The sequence below is a fragment of the Pan troglodytes genome, chromosome 15 (genome assembly GCF_028858775.2).
Source record: "Pan troglodytes isolate AG18354 chromosome 15, NHGRI_mPanTro3-v2.0_pri, whole genome shotgun sequence".
NCBI classification, from domain to species: Eukaryota; Metazoa; Chordata; class Mammalia; order Primates; family Hominidae; genus Pan; species Pan troglodytes.
The window spans coordinates 17159237-17173540 of NC_072413.2; positions in this window are offsets into that span (position 1 = coordinate 17159237).

The following is a 14304-nucleotide window of genomic DNA, read 5'->3' on the forward strand; positions in this document are numbered from 1 at the left end:
CAACGAAATCCTCAAAGCTATCCAAATATCCACTTGCAGATTCTACAAAAAGAGTGTTTCAACACTGCTGTGTCAAAAGAAAGGTTCAACTCTGTTAGTTGAGTACACACATCACAAACAACATTCTGAGAATGCTTACATCTAGTTTTTATGGGAATATATTTCCTTTTCACCGTAGGCCTCAAAGCGCTCGAAAGGTCCACTTGCACATACTACGAAAAGAGTGTTTCAAACCTGCTCTATGAAAGGGAATGTTCAACTCTGTGACTTGAATTCAAACATCTCAAAGAAGTTTCTGAGAATGCTTCTCCTAGATTTTATATGAAGATATTCCCGTGTCCAGCGAAACCTTCAAACTGTCCAAATATCCACTTGCAGATTCAGCAAAAAGAGTGTTTCCAAACTGCTGTATCAATAGAAAGGTCGAACTCTGTTAGTTGAGGACACATATCACAAATAAGTTTCTGAGAATGCTTCTGTCTAGTGTTTATGGGAAGATATTTCCTTTTTCACCATAGGCCTGGAAGCACTCGAAATGTCCACTTCCAGATACTACAGAAAGAGTGTTTCAAACCTCCTCTATGAAAGGGAATGTTCAACCCTGTGACTTGAATGCAAACATCACAAAGAAGTTTCTGAGAATGCTGCTGTCTACTTTTTGTTTGTATTTCCGTTTCCTACGAAATCCTCAAAGCTATCGAAATATCCCCTTGCAGATTCCACAAAAAGAGTGTTTCAAAGCTTCTCTGTAAAAAGAAAGATTCAACTCTGTTATTTGAGGACACACATCACAAACAAGTTTCTGAGAATGCTTCTGGCTAGTATTTATGGGAAGATATTTCCATTTTCACAATAGGCCCCAAAGCGCTCTAAAATTCCACTTCCATATACTACAAAAATAGTGTTTCAAACCTCCTCTGTGAAAGGGAGTGTTCAACTCTCTGACTTGAATGCAAACATCACAAAGATGTTTCTCGGAATGCTTCTATCTAGATTTTACATAAAGATATTCCCGTTTCCAACTAAATCCTCAAATGTATCCAAATATCTACTTGCAGATTCTACAAAAAGAGTATTTCAAAAGTGCTCTATCAAAAGAAAGGTTCAACTCCGTTAGTGGAGGACACACATCACAAATAAGTTTCTGAGAATGTTTCTGTCTAGTTTTTATGGGAAGATATTTCATTTTTCACCATAGGCATCAAAACGCTCCAAACGTCCAATTCCAGATACTACAAAAAGAGTGTTTCAAACCTGCTCTATGAAAAGGAATGTTCAACTCTACGACTTGAATGCAGACATCACAAAGAAGTTTCTGAGAATGCTTATGTCTAGATTTTAGATAAAGATATTCCCGTTTCCAACGAAATCCTCTAAGCTATCCAAATATCCACTCGCAGCTCCTACAAAAAGAGTATTTCAAAACTGTTCTGTCAAAGGAAAGTTTCAACTCCGTTAGTTGAGTACACACATCACAAACAAGTTTCTGAGAACGCTTCTGTGTAGTTTTTATGGGAACATATTTCCTTTTTCATCATAGGCGTCAAAGCTCTCCAAATGTCCACTTCCAGATACTACAAAAAGAGTCTTTCAAACCTGTTCTATGAAAGGGAATGTTCAACTCTGTGACTTGAATGCAGACAACACAAAGAAGTTTCTGAGAATGTTTCTGTCTAGATTGTGTTTGAAGATATTCCGGTTTCCAATGAAATCCTCAAAGCTATCCAAATATCCACTTGCAGCTTCTACAAAAAGAGTATTTCAAAACTGCTCGGTCAAAAGAAAATTTCAACCCTGTTAGTTGAGTACACACATCACAAACCAGTTTCTGAGAATGCTTCTGTCTAGTTTTTATGGGACGATATTTCCTTTTTCACCATAGGCCTCAAAGCGATCGAAATATCCACTTCCACATACTACAAAAAGAGTGTTTGAAACCTGCTCGATGAAAGGAATGTTCAAATCTGTGACTTGAATGCAGACATCACAAAGAAGTTTCTGAGAATGCTTCTGTCTAGATTTCATATGAAGATATTCCCGTTTCCAATGAAATCTTCAAAGCTATCCAAATATCCGCTTGCAGATTCTACAAAAAGAGGGTTTCAAAACTGCTGTATCAAAAGAAAGGTTCAACTCTGTTAGTTGAGGACACATATCACAAATAAGTTCCTGAGAATGCTTCTGTCTAATTTTTTGGGGAGATATTTCCTTTTTCACCATAGGCCTGAAAGCGCTTGAAATGTCCACTTCCAGATACTACAGAAAGTGTGTTTCAAACCTGCTCTTTGAAAGGGAATGTTCAACTCTGTGACTTGAATGCAAACATCACAAAGAAGTTTCTTAGAATGCTGCTGTCTACTTTCTATATTAAGATATTCCCTTTTCCAAGGAAATCCTCATAGCTGTCCTAATATCCACTTGCAGGTTCCACAAAAACAGTGTTTCAATACTGCTCTAACAATAGAAAGGTTCAACTCTGTTAGTCGAGTACACACATCCTAAACAAGTTTCTGAGAATTCTTCTATTTAGTTTTCATTTGAAGATAGTTCCTTTTTCACCATAGGCCTCAAAGTGCTCAAAATTTCCACTTCCAGATACTACAAAAAAAGTGTTTCAAACCTGCTCTATGTAAGAGAATGTTCAACTCTATGACTTGAATGAAAATGTCACAAGGAAGTTTCTCAGAATTCTTCTGTCTAGATTTTATATGAAGATATTCCGGCTTCCAACAAAATCCTCAAAGCTATTCAAATATCCGCTTGCAAATTCCACAAAAAGAGTTTTTCAAAACTGTTCTATCAAAACAAAGTTAAACTCTGTTAGTTGAGGAAACACATCATAAATAAGTTTCTGAGAGGGCTTCTATCTATTTTTATGGGAAAATATTTCCTTTTTTACCATAGGCGTCAAAGCGCTGCAAATGTCCACTTCCAGATACTACAAAAAGAGTGTTTCAAACCTGTTCTATGAAAGGGAATGTTCACCTTTGTGACTTGAATTCAAACATCATAAAGGGGTTTCTGAGAATGCTTCTGTCTAGATTTTATATGAAGATATTCCCGTTTCCAACGAAATCCTCAAAACCATACAAATATCCAATTGCAGATTCCACAAAAAGAGTGTTTCAAAACTACTCTATCAATAGAAAGATTCAACTCTGTTAGTTGAATGTATACATCATAAACAAGTTTCTTAGAATGCTTCTGTCTAGTTTCTATGGGACGATATTTCCTTTTTCATCATAGGACTCAAAGCGCTCCAAATGTCCACTTCCAGATACTACAAAAAGGGTGTTTTAAACCTGCTCTATGAAAGTCAATGTTCAACTCTGTGACTTGAATGCAAACATCACAAAGAAGTTTCTGAGAATGCTTATGTCTAGATTTTATATGAAGTTATTCCTGTTTCCAACGAAATCCTCAAAGCTATCCAATTATCCACTTGCAGATTCTACAAAATGAATGTTTCAAAAGTGCTCTATAAAAAAAAGGTTCAAATCTGTTAGTTTAGTACACACATCACAAATATGTTTCTGAGAATGCTTCTGTCTAGTGTTTATGGGAAAATATTTCCTTTTTCACCTTAGGTCACAAAGCGCTCCAAACATCCACTTCCAGATACTACAAAAAGAGTGTTTCAAACCTGCTCTACAAAAGAGAATATTCAACTCTGTGACGTGAATGCAAACATCACAAAGGTGTTTCTGAGAATGCTTCTGTCTAGATTTTCTAAGAAGACATTACCGTTTCCAACAAAATCCTCAAAGCTATCCAAATATCCCCTTGCAAATTCTACAAAAAGAGTGTTTCAAAAGTGTTCTATCAAAAGAAAGGTTCAACTCCGTTAGTTCAGTACACATATCACAAACATGATTCTGAGAATGCTTCTGTCTAGATTTTATTGGAAGATATTTCCTTTTTCACCATAGGCCTGAAAGCGCTCTAAATGTCTACTTCCAGATTCTACAAAAAGAGTGTTTCAAATCTCCTCTATGAAAGGGAATGTTCAACTCTGTGGCTTGAATGCCAACATCACAAAGAGTTTTCTCAGAATGCTTCTGTCTAGATTTTATACGCAGATATTCCCGTTTCCAATGAAATCCTCAAAGCTGTCCAAATATCCACTTGCAGACTTTACAAAAAGAGTGTTTCAAAACTGCAACTATCAAAAGAAATGTTCAACTCTCTTAGTTGAGTACACACATCCTAAACAAGTTTCTGAGAAAGCTTCTATCCAGTTTTTATGGGAAGATATTTCCTTTCTCACCATAGGCCTCAAAGCGCTCCAAATGTTCAGTTCCACATACTTCAAAACCAGTGTTTCAAACCTTCTCTGTGAAAGGGAATTTTCAACTCTGAGACTTGAATGGAGAGATCACAGAGATGTTTCTGAGACGGCTTCTGTCTGGATTTTATAGGCAGATCTTCCGGTTTCCAACAAAATCCTCAAAGCTATCCAAATATGCACTTGCAGATTCTACAAAACGAGTGTTTCAAAACTGCTCTATCAAAAAATGGTTCAACTCTGTTAATTGAGTACACACGTCACAAACTAGTTTCTGAGAATGCTTCTGTGTAGTTTTTATGGGAAGATATTTCCTTTTTCACCATAGGCCACAAATCACTCAAAATGTCCAGTTCCAGATACTACAAAATCAGTGTTTCAAACCTGTTCTATGAAAGGGAATGTTCAACTCTGGGACTTCAATACCAACATCACAAAGAAGTTTCTCAGAATGCTTCTGTTTAGATTTTATATGAAGATATTCCCGTTTCCAATGAAATCCTCAAAGCTATCCAAATATCGACTAGCAGATTCTAGAAAAAGGTTGTTTCAAAACTGATCTATCAAAAGAAAAGTTCAACTCTCTTAGTTGAGTACACACATCCTAAACAAGTTTCTGAGGATACATCTACCTTGTTTTTATGGGAAGATATTTCCTTTCTCACCATAGGCGTCAAAGCACTCCAAATGTCCAGTTCCAGATACTGAAAAATCAGTGTTTCAAACCTGCTCTATGAAAGGGAATGTTCAACTCTGTGACTTGAATGGAAACATCACAGAGATGTTTCTGAGAATGCTTCTGTCTAGATTGTATATGAAGATATTCCCTTTTCCAACGAAATCCTCAAAGTTACCCAAATATTCGCAGATTCTACAAAAAGAGTTTTTCAAAACTGCTCTATCAAAAGAAAGGTTCAACTCTGTTAGCTGAGTACACACATCACAAACAAGTTTCTGAGAATGCTTCTGTGTAGTTTTTATAGGAAGATATTTCCTTTTTCACCATAGGCCACAAGGTGCTCTAATGTCCAGTTCCAGATACTACAAAATCAGTGTTTCAAACCTGCTCTATGAAAGCGAATGTTCAACTCTTTGACGTGAGTGCAAACATCACAGAGATGCTTCTGATAATGCTTCTGTCTAGATTTTATATGAAGATATTCCGGTTTCCAACGATATCTTCAAAGCTATCCAAATATCCACCTGCAGATACTACAAAAAGAGTGTTTCAAAACAGCCCTATCAAAAGAAAAGTTCTACTCTGTTAGTTGAGTACACATATCACAAACAAGTTTATGAGAATGCTTCTGTCTAGTTTTGAAGGTAAGATATTTCCTTTTTCACCACAGTACTCAAAGCGATCCAAATGTCCACTTCCAGATACTATAAATGGAGTGTTTCACACCTGCTCTATGAAAGGGAATGTTCAACTCTATGAGTTGAATGCAAACATCACAAAGAAGTTTCTGAGAATGCTTCTGTCTAGATTTTGTATGAAGATATTCCTGTTTCGAACGAAATCCTGAAAGCTGTCCAAATATCCACTTGCAGACTCCACAAAAACAGTGTTTCAAAACTGCTCTATCAAAAGAAAGGTTGAACTCTGTTAGTTGAGTACACCCATCCTAAGCAAGTTTCTGAGAATGCTTCTATCTAGTTTTTATGGGAAGATATTTCCTTTCTCGCCATAGGCCTCAAAGCGCTCCAAATGTCCAGTTGCAGATACTTCAAAATCAGTGTTTCAAACCTGCTCTGTGAAAGGGAATGTTCGACTCTGTGACTTGAATGCAAACATCACACAGATGTTTCTGAGAATGCTTCTGTCTAGATTTTATATGAAGATATTTCCGTTTGCAACAAAATCTTCAAAGCTATCCAAATATCCACTTGAAGATTCTACAAAAAGAGTGTTTCACACCTGCTCTATGAAAGGGAATGTTCAACTCTGTGACTTGAATGCAAACACCCCAAATATGTTTCTGAGAATGCTTCTGTCTAGATTTTACATGGAGATATTCCCCTTTCCAACGCAATCCTCAAAGGTATCCAAATATCCACTTGGGAATTCTACAAAAAGAGTGCTTAAAATCTGCCCTATCAAAAGAAAGGTTAAACTCTGTTAGTTGAGTACACACATCACAAACTAGTTTCTGAGAATGCTTCTGTGTAGTTTTTATGGGAAGATATTTCCTTTTTCACCATAGGCCTCATAGTGCTCAAAATGTCCATTTCCACATACTACAAAATCAGTGTTTCAAACCTGCTCTATGATAGGGAATGTTCAACTCTGTGTCTCGAATGCAAACATAACAAAGAAGTTTCTGAGAATGCTTCCATCTAGATTTTATATGAAGATATTCCCGTTTCCAATGAAATCCTCAAAGCTATCCAAATATCCACTTGCAGAATCTACAGAAAGAGTGTTTCAAAACTTCTCTATCAAAAGAAAGTTTCAACTCTGTTAGTTGACTACAAACATCCTAAACAAGTTTTTGAGAATGTGTCTATCTAGTTTTTATGGGAAGATATTTGCTTTATCACCATACACCTCAAAGCGCTCGAAATGTGCACTTCCAAATACTACAAAAAGAGTGTTTCAAACCTGCTTTATGAAAGGGAATGTTCAACTCTGTGACTCTAATCCAAAGATCACATAGATGTTTCTGAGAATGCTTCTGTCTAGATTTTATATGAAGATATACCCGTTTCCAACGAAATCATCAAGGCTATCCAAATATCCACTTACAGATTCTACAAAAAGAGTGTTTCAAAACTGCTCTGTCAAAAGAATGGTTCAACGTTGTGAGTTGAGAACACACATCACAAACTACTTTCTGAGAATCCTTCTTTCTAGTTTTTATGGGAAGATATTTCCTTTTTCACCATAGGCCTCAAAGAGCTCCAAATGTCCAATTCCAGATACTACAAAATCACTGTTTCAAACCTGCTCTATGATAGGGAATGTTCAACTCTATGACTTGAATGCCAACATCACAAAGAAGTTTCTGATAATTCTTCTGTCTGGATTTTGTATGAAGATATTCCCGTTACCAACGAAATCCTCAACGCTATCCAAATATCCACTTGTAGATTCTACAAAAAGAGCGTTTCAAAAATGCTCTATCAAAAGAAAGATTCAACTCTGTTATTTTGGCACAGACATCACAAATTAGTTTCTGAGAATGCTTCTGTGTAGTTTTTATGGGAAGATATTTCCTTGTTCACCATAGGCCTCAAAGCAATCCAAATATCCACTTCCAGATAATACAAAAAGAATGTTTCAAACCTGCTCTAACAAAAGAATGGTTCAACACTGTGAGTTGAGTACACACATCACAAACTAGTTTCTGAGAATGCTTCTGTGTAGTTTTTATGGGAAGATATTTCCTTTTTCACCATAGGCCACAAAGCGCTCCAAATGTCCATTTCCACATACTTCAAAATCAGTGTTTCAAAACTGCTCTATGAAAGGGAATGTTCAACTCTGTTACTTGAATGCAAACATCCCAAAGATGTTTCTGAGAATGCTTCTGTCTAGATTTTATATGAAGATATTCCCGTTTCCAACGAAATCCTCAAAGCTATCCAAATATCCTCTTGCAGATTCTACAAAAAGAGTGTTTCAAAACTGCTGTATCAAAAGAAAGATTCAACACTGTGAGTTGAGTACACACAGCACAAACTACTTTCTGAGAATGGTTCTGTCTAGTTTTTATGGGAAGATATTTCCTTTTACACCATAGGCCTCAAAGCGCTCCTTATGTCCAGTTCCAGATACTACAAAATCAGAGTTTCAAACGTGCTCTATGAAAGGGAATGTTCAACTCTCTGAGTTGAATGCAAACATCACAAAGATGTTTCTAATAATGCTTCTGTCTAGATTTTGTATGAAGATATTCCCGTTTCCAACGAAATCTTCAACGCTATCCAAATATCCACTTGCAGATTCTACAAAAAGAGTGTTTCAAAAATGCTCTATAAAAAGAAAGATTTACTCTGTTAGTTGAGTACACACATCATAAACTAGTTTCTGAGAATGCTTCTATCTAGTTTTTATGGGAAGGTACTTCTTTTTCACCATTGGCCACAAAGTTCTCCAAATGTCCAGTTCTAGATACGGGAAAGTCACTCTTTCAAACCTGCTCTATGAAAGGTAATATTCAACTCTGTGACTTGAATGCAAACATCACAGAGATGTTTCTGAGAATGCTCCTGTCTAGATTTTACATGAAGTTATTCCTGTTTCTAACAAAATCTCAAAGCTATCCAAATAGCCACTTGAAGATTCTACAAAAAGAGTGTTTCAAAACTGCTCTACCAAAAGAAAGGTTCAACACTGTTAGTTGAGTACACACATCACAACCTAGTTTCTGAGAATGCTTCTGTGTAGTTTTCATGGGAAGATATTTCCTTTTTCACCATAAGCCACAAAGCGCTCCAAATGTCCAGTTCCACATACTACAAAATCAGTGTTTCAAAACTGCTCTATGAAAGGGAATGTTCAACTCTGTGGCTTGAATGCAAACGTCCCAAAGGTGTTTCTGAGAATGCTTCTGTCTAGATTTTATATGAAGATATTCCCGTTTCCAATGAAATCCTCAAAGCTATCCAAATATCCTCTTGCAGATTCTACACAATGTGTGTTTCAAAACTGCTGTATCAAAAGAGAGGTTCAACTCTGTGAGTTGAGTACACACATCACAAACTTGTTTCTGAGAATGCCTCTGTCTAGTTTTTATGGGAATATATTTCCTTTTTCACCATTGCCCACAAAGCACTCCAAATGTCCAGTTCCAGATACTTCAAAATCAGTGTTTCAAACCTGCTCTGTGAAAGGGAATGTTCGACTCTGTGACTTGAATGCAAACATCACAGAGATGTTTCTGAGAATGCTTCTGTCTAGATTTCATATGAAGATATTCCCGTTTCCAACGAAATCCTCAAATCTTTCCAAATATCCACTTGCAGATTCTATAAAAAGAGTGTTTCAAAACTGCTCTATCAAAAGTTCAGCTCTGTTAGTTGAGTTCACACATCACAAACAAGTTTATGAGAATGCTTCTGTGTAGTTTTTATGGGAAGATATTTCCTTTTTCACCATCAGCCCCAAAGCGCTCCAAATGTGCACTTCCAGATACTACAGAAAGTGTGTTTCAAAACTGCTCTATGAAAGGGAATGTTCAACTCTATGACTTGAACGCAAACATCCCAAAGATGTTTCTGAGAATGCTTCTGTGTAGATTTTATATGAAGATATTCCCGTTTCCAACGAAATCCTTAAAACTATCCAAATATCCACTTGCAGATTCTACAAAAAAGACTGTTTCATAACTGCTCTATCAAAAGAAAGGTTCAACACTGTTATTTGAGTACACACGTCACAAGCAAGTTTATGAGAACGCTTCTGTCTAATTTTTGTGGAAAGATGTTTCCTTTTTCAGCCTAGACCTCAAAGCGATCCAAATGTGAACTTCCAGATACTACAAAAAGAGTGTTTCAAACTTGCTCTATGAAAGGGAATGTTCAACTCTGAGTCTTGAATGCAAACATCCAAAAATGTTTCTGAGAATGCTTCTGTCTGGATTTTATATGAAGATATTCCCGTTTCCAACGAAATCCTCAAAGTTGTCAAATATCCACTTGCTGATTCTACAAAAAGAGTGTTTCAAAACTGCTCTATCAACAGAAAGTTTCACCTCTGTTAGTTGAGTACAGACATCTTAAACAAGTTTCTGAGAATGCTTCTGTCTAGTTTTTATGGGAAGATATTTCCTTTCTCATCATAGGCCTCAAAGCGCTCAACATGTGCACTTCCAGATACTACAAAAGGAGTGTTTCAAACCTGTGCTATGAAAGGGAATGTTCAACTATGTGACTTGAAAGCAAACTTCCCAAAGATGTTTCTGAGAATGCTTCGATCTAGATTTTATAGGAAGATATACTCGTTTCCAACCAAATCCTCAAAGCTAACCAAATATCCACTTGCAGATTCTACAAAAAGAGTGTTTCTAAACTGCTCTATGAAAAGATAGGTTCAACCCTGTTAGTTGAGTGCACACATCACAAACTACTATCTGAGAATGCTTCTGTCTAGTTTTTATTGGAAGATATTTCCATTTTCACCATAGGCCACAAAGTGATCCAAATATACACTTCCAGATACTAAAAAATCAGTGTTTCAAACCTGCTCTATGAAAAGGTACTTTCAACTCTGTGACTTGAATGCAAACATCACAAAGAAATTTCTGATAATGCTTCTGTCTAGATTTTATATGAAGATATTCCCGTTTCCAACGAAATTCTCAAAGCTATCCAAATATCCACTTGCAGATTCTTCAAAAAGAGTGTTTCAAAACTGCTCTATCAAAAGAAAGGTTCAACTCTGTTAATTGAGTACACACATCACAAACTAGTTTCTGAGAATATTTCTGTCTAATTTTTATGGGAAGATATTTCCTTTTTCACCATAGGTCACAAAGCGCTCCAAATGTCCAGTTTCAGATACTACAAAATGAGTGTTTCAAATCTGCTGTATGAATGGGAATTTTCACCTCTGTGACTTGAATGCAAACATCACAAAGAAGATTCTGATAATGATTCTTTCTAGATTTTATATGAAGATATTCCCGTTTCCAACAAAATCCTTAAAACTATCCAAATATCCACTTGCAGATTCTACAAGAAGAGTGTTTCAAAACTGCTTTATCAAAAGAAAGTTTCAACTCTGTGAGTTGAGTACACGCATCACATACTACTTTCTGAGAATGCTTCTGTCTAGTTTTTATGTGAAGATACTTCCTTTTTCACCATAGGCCACAAAGTGCTCCAAATGTCTAGTTACAGATACTACAAAATCAGTGTTTCAAACCTGCTCTATCAAAAGAAAGGTTCAACTCTGTTAGTTGAGTACACACATCACAAACTAGTTTCTGAGAATGCTTCTGTCTAGTTTTTATGGGAACATATTTCCTTTTTCACCATAGGCCTCAAAGCGATCCGAATGTCCACTTCCAGATACTACAAAAAGTGTTTCAAACCTGCTCTATGAAAATGAATGTTCAACTCTGTGAGATGAATGCCAACATCAAGAAGAAGTTTCTGAGTATGTTTCTCTCTAGTTTCTAAGTGAAGATAGTCCCGTTTCCAACAAACGGTTAAAGCTATCCAAATATCCACTTGCAGATTCTATAAAAACTGAGTTTCAAAACCGCTCTGTAAAAAGAAAATTTAAACTCTGAGAGTTTAGTACACACATCTCAAAGTAGTTTCTGAGAATTCTTCTGTCTAGTTTTTATGGGAAGATATTTCGTTTTTCACCGTAGGCCTCAAAGCGTTCCAATTTACCACTTACACATTCTACAAAAAAAGAGTTTCAAAACTGCTCTATGAAAAGGAATGCTCAACTCTGTGAGTTGAATGCAGGCATCACAGGGAAGTTTCTGAGAATGCTCCTGTCTAGTTCTTATGTGAAGATATACCTGTTTCCAGAGAAGGCCTCAAAGCTGTCCAAATATCCACTTGCAAATTCTACAAAAGATAGTTTCCAATCTGCTCTATCAAAAGAATGTTTCAAATTTTTGAGTTGAATGCACACATCACAAAGAAGTTTCCGAGAATGCTTCTGTCTAGATTTCATATGAAGATATTCCCGTTTCCAACGAAATCCTTAATGATGTCCTAATATCCTCTTGTAAATTCTACAAGAAGAGTGTTTCAAAACTGCTATATCAAAGGAAATATTTAATTCTGTGAGTTGAGTACACTCATCACAAAACAGTTTCTGAGAATGCTTCTGTTGGCTTTTTATGTGAAGATATTTCTTTTTTCACCATAGGTCTCAATTCGCGCTAAATGTACACTTGCAGATTTTACAAAAACAGTGTTTCAATACTGCTCTATTAAAAGAATGTTCAACTCTGTGAGTTGAATGCAAACGTCACAAATAATTTTCTGAGAATGGTTCTGTCTACTTTTTATGTAAAGATATTCCCGTTACCAACGAAAGCCTCAAAGCAATCCAAATATCCGCTTGCAGATTGTAGAAAAAGAGTGTTTCAAAACTGCTGTATCAAAACAAAAGTTCGACTCTGTAGGTTGAGTACACACATCACAAAGAAGTTTCTTAGAATTCTTCTGTCTAGTTTTTATGGGACGATATTTCCTTTTTCACCACAGGCCTCAAAGTGCTCCAAGTTTCCACTTACAGATTCTACAAAAAGAGGGTTTCATAACTGCTCTATGAAAAGTAATGCTCAACTCTGTGAGTTGAATGCAAGCATCACAAAGAAGTTTCTGAGAATGCTTCTGTCTAGTTTTTATGTGAAAATGTACCCTTTTCCAGCGAAGGCCTGAAAGGTGTCCAAATATCCACTTGCAAATTCTACAAAAAGAGTATTTCCAATCTGCTCTATCAAAAGACAGTTTCAATTCTGTGAGTTGAATGCTTGCATCAGAAAGTAGTTTCTGACAATGTTTCTGTCTAGTTTTATGTGAAGATAGTCCCGTTTCCAATGAAGTCCTCAATGCTGTCCTAATATCAACTTGTAAATTCTACAAGAAGAGTGTGTCAATTCTGCTGTATCAAAGGAAAGTTTTAACTATGTGAGTTGAGTACACACATCAGAAAGTAGTTTCTGAGAATGCTTCTGTCTACTTTTTATGTGAAGATATTTCCTTTTTCACCATAGGTCTCCAATAGCTCCAAATGACCACTTGTAGATTCTACAAAAAGAAAGTTTCAAAACTGCTCTATGAAAAGGAAAGTTCAGCTCTGTGAGTTAAATGCAAATATCACAAAGAAGTTTCTGAGAATGCTTCTGTCTAGTTTTTATGTGAAGATATTCCTGTTTCCAATGAAATCCTCAAAGCTATGCAAATAACCACTTGCAGATTCTACCAAAAGAGTGTTTCAAAACTGCTGTATCAAAAGAAGGGTTCAACTCTGTGAGTTGAGTACACACATCAGAAAGAAGTTTCTGGGAGTGCTTCTGTCTAGTTTTTATGTGAAGATATTTGCTTTTTCACCATATGCCTCAAAGCACTCCAAATGTCTGCTTCCAGATGAGAAAAAGAATATTTCAAAACTGCTCTATGAAAGGGAATGTTGAACTATGTGACTTGAATGCAAGCATCACAAAGACTTTTCTGAGAATGCTTCTGTCTAGTTTTTATGTGAAGATATTCCCTTTTCCAATGAAATTCTCAAAGCTATCTAAATATCAACATGCAGATTCTACACAAAGAGTGTTTTAAAACTGCTGTATCAAAAGAAAGATTCAACTCTATGAGTTGAGTACACACATCACAAAGAAGTTTGTGAGAATGCTTCTGTCTAGTTTTTGTGTGAAGATATTTCCTTTTTCACCATAGGCCTCAAAGCGCTCCAAATATCCACTTCCATATACTACAAAAGGAGAGTTTCAAAACTGTTCTATGAAAGGGAATGTTCAACTATGTGAGTTGAATGCAAACATCACAAGGAAGCTCCTGAGAATGCTTCTGTCTAATTTTTATGTGAAGATATTCCGCTTTCCAACGAAATCCACAAAGCTTTCCAAATATCCACATGCAGATATAACAAAAGGAATGTTTCAGAACAGCTCTTTCAAAACAAAAGTTCAACTCTGTAAGTTGAGTACACACATCACCAGGAGGTTTCTGAGAATTCTTCTGTCTAGTTTTTATGGGAAGATATTTCCTTTTTCACCATAGGCCTCAAATTGCTCCAATTTTCCACTTACAGATTCTACAAAAAGAGTGTTTCAAAACTGCTCTATGAAAAGGAATGTGCAACTCTGTGAGTTGAATGCAAGCATAACCATGAAGTTTCTGAGAATGCTTCTGTCTAGTTTTTATGTGAAGATATACCCGTTTCCGGCGAAGGCCTCAAAGCTGTCCAAATATCCATTGCAAATTCTACAAAAAGAAGGTTTCCCATCTGCTCAATCAAAAGAAAGTTTCCACACTGTGAGTTTAATGAACACATCAGAAAGTAGTTTCTGACAATGTTTCTGTCTAGT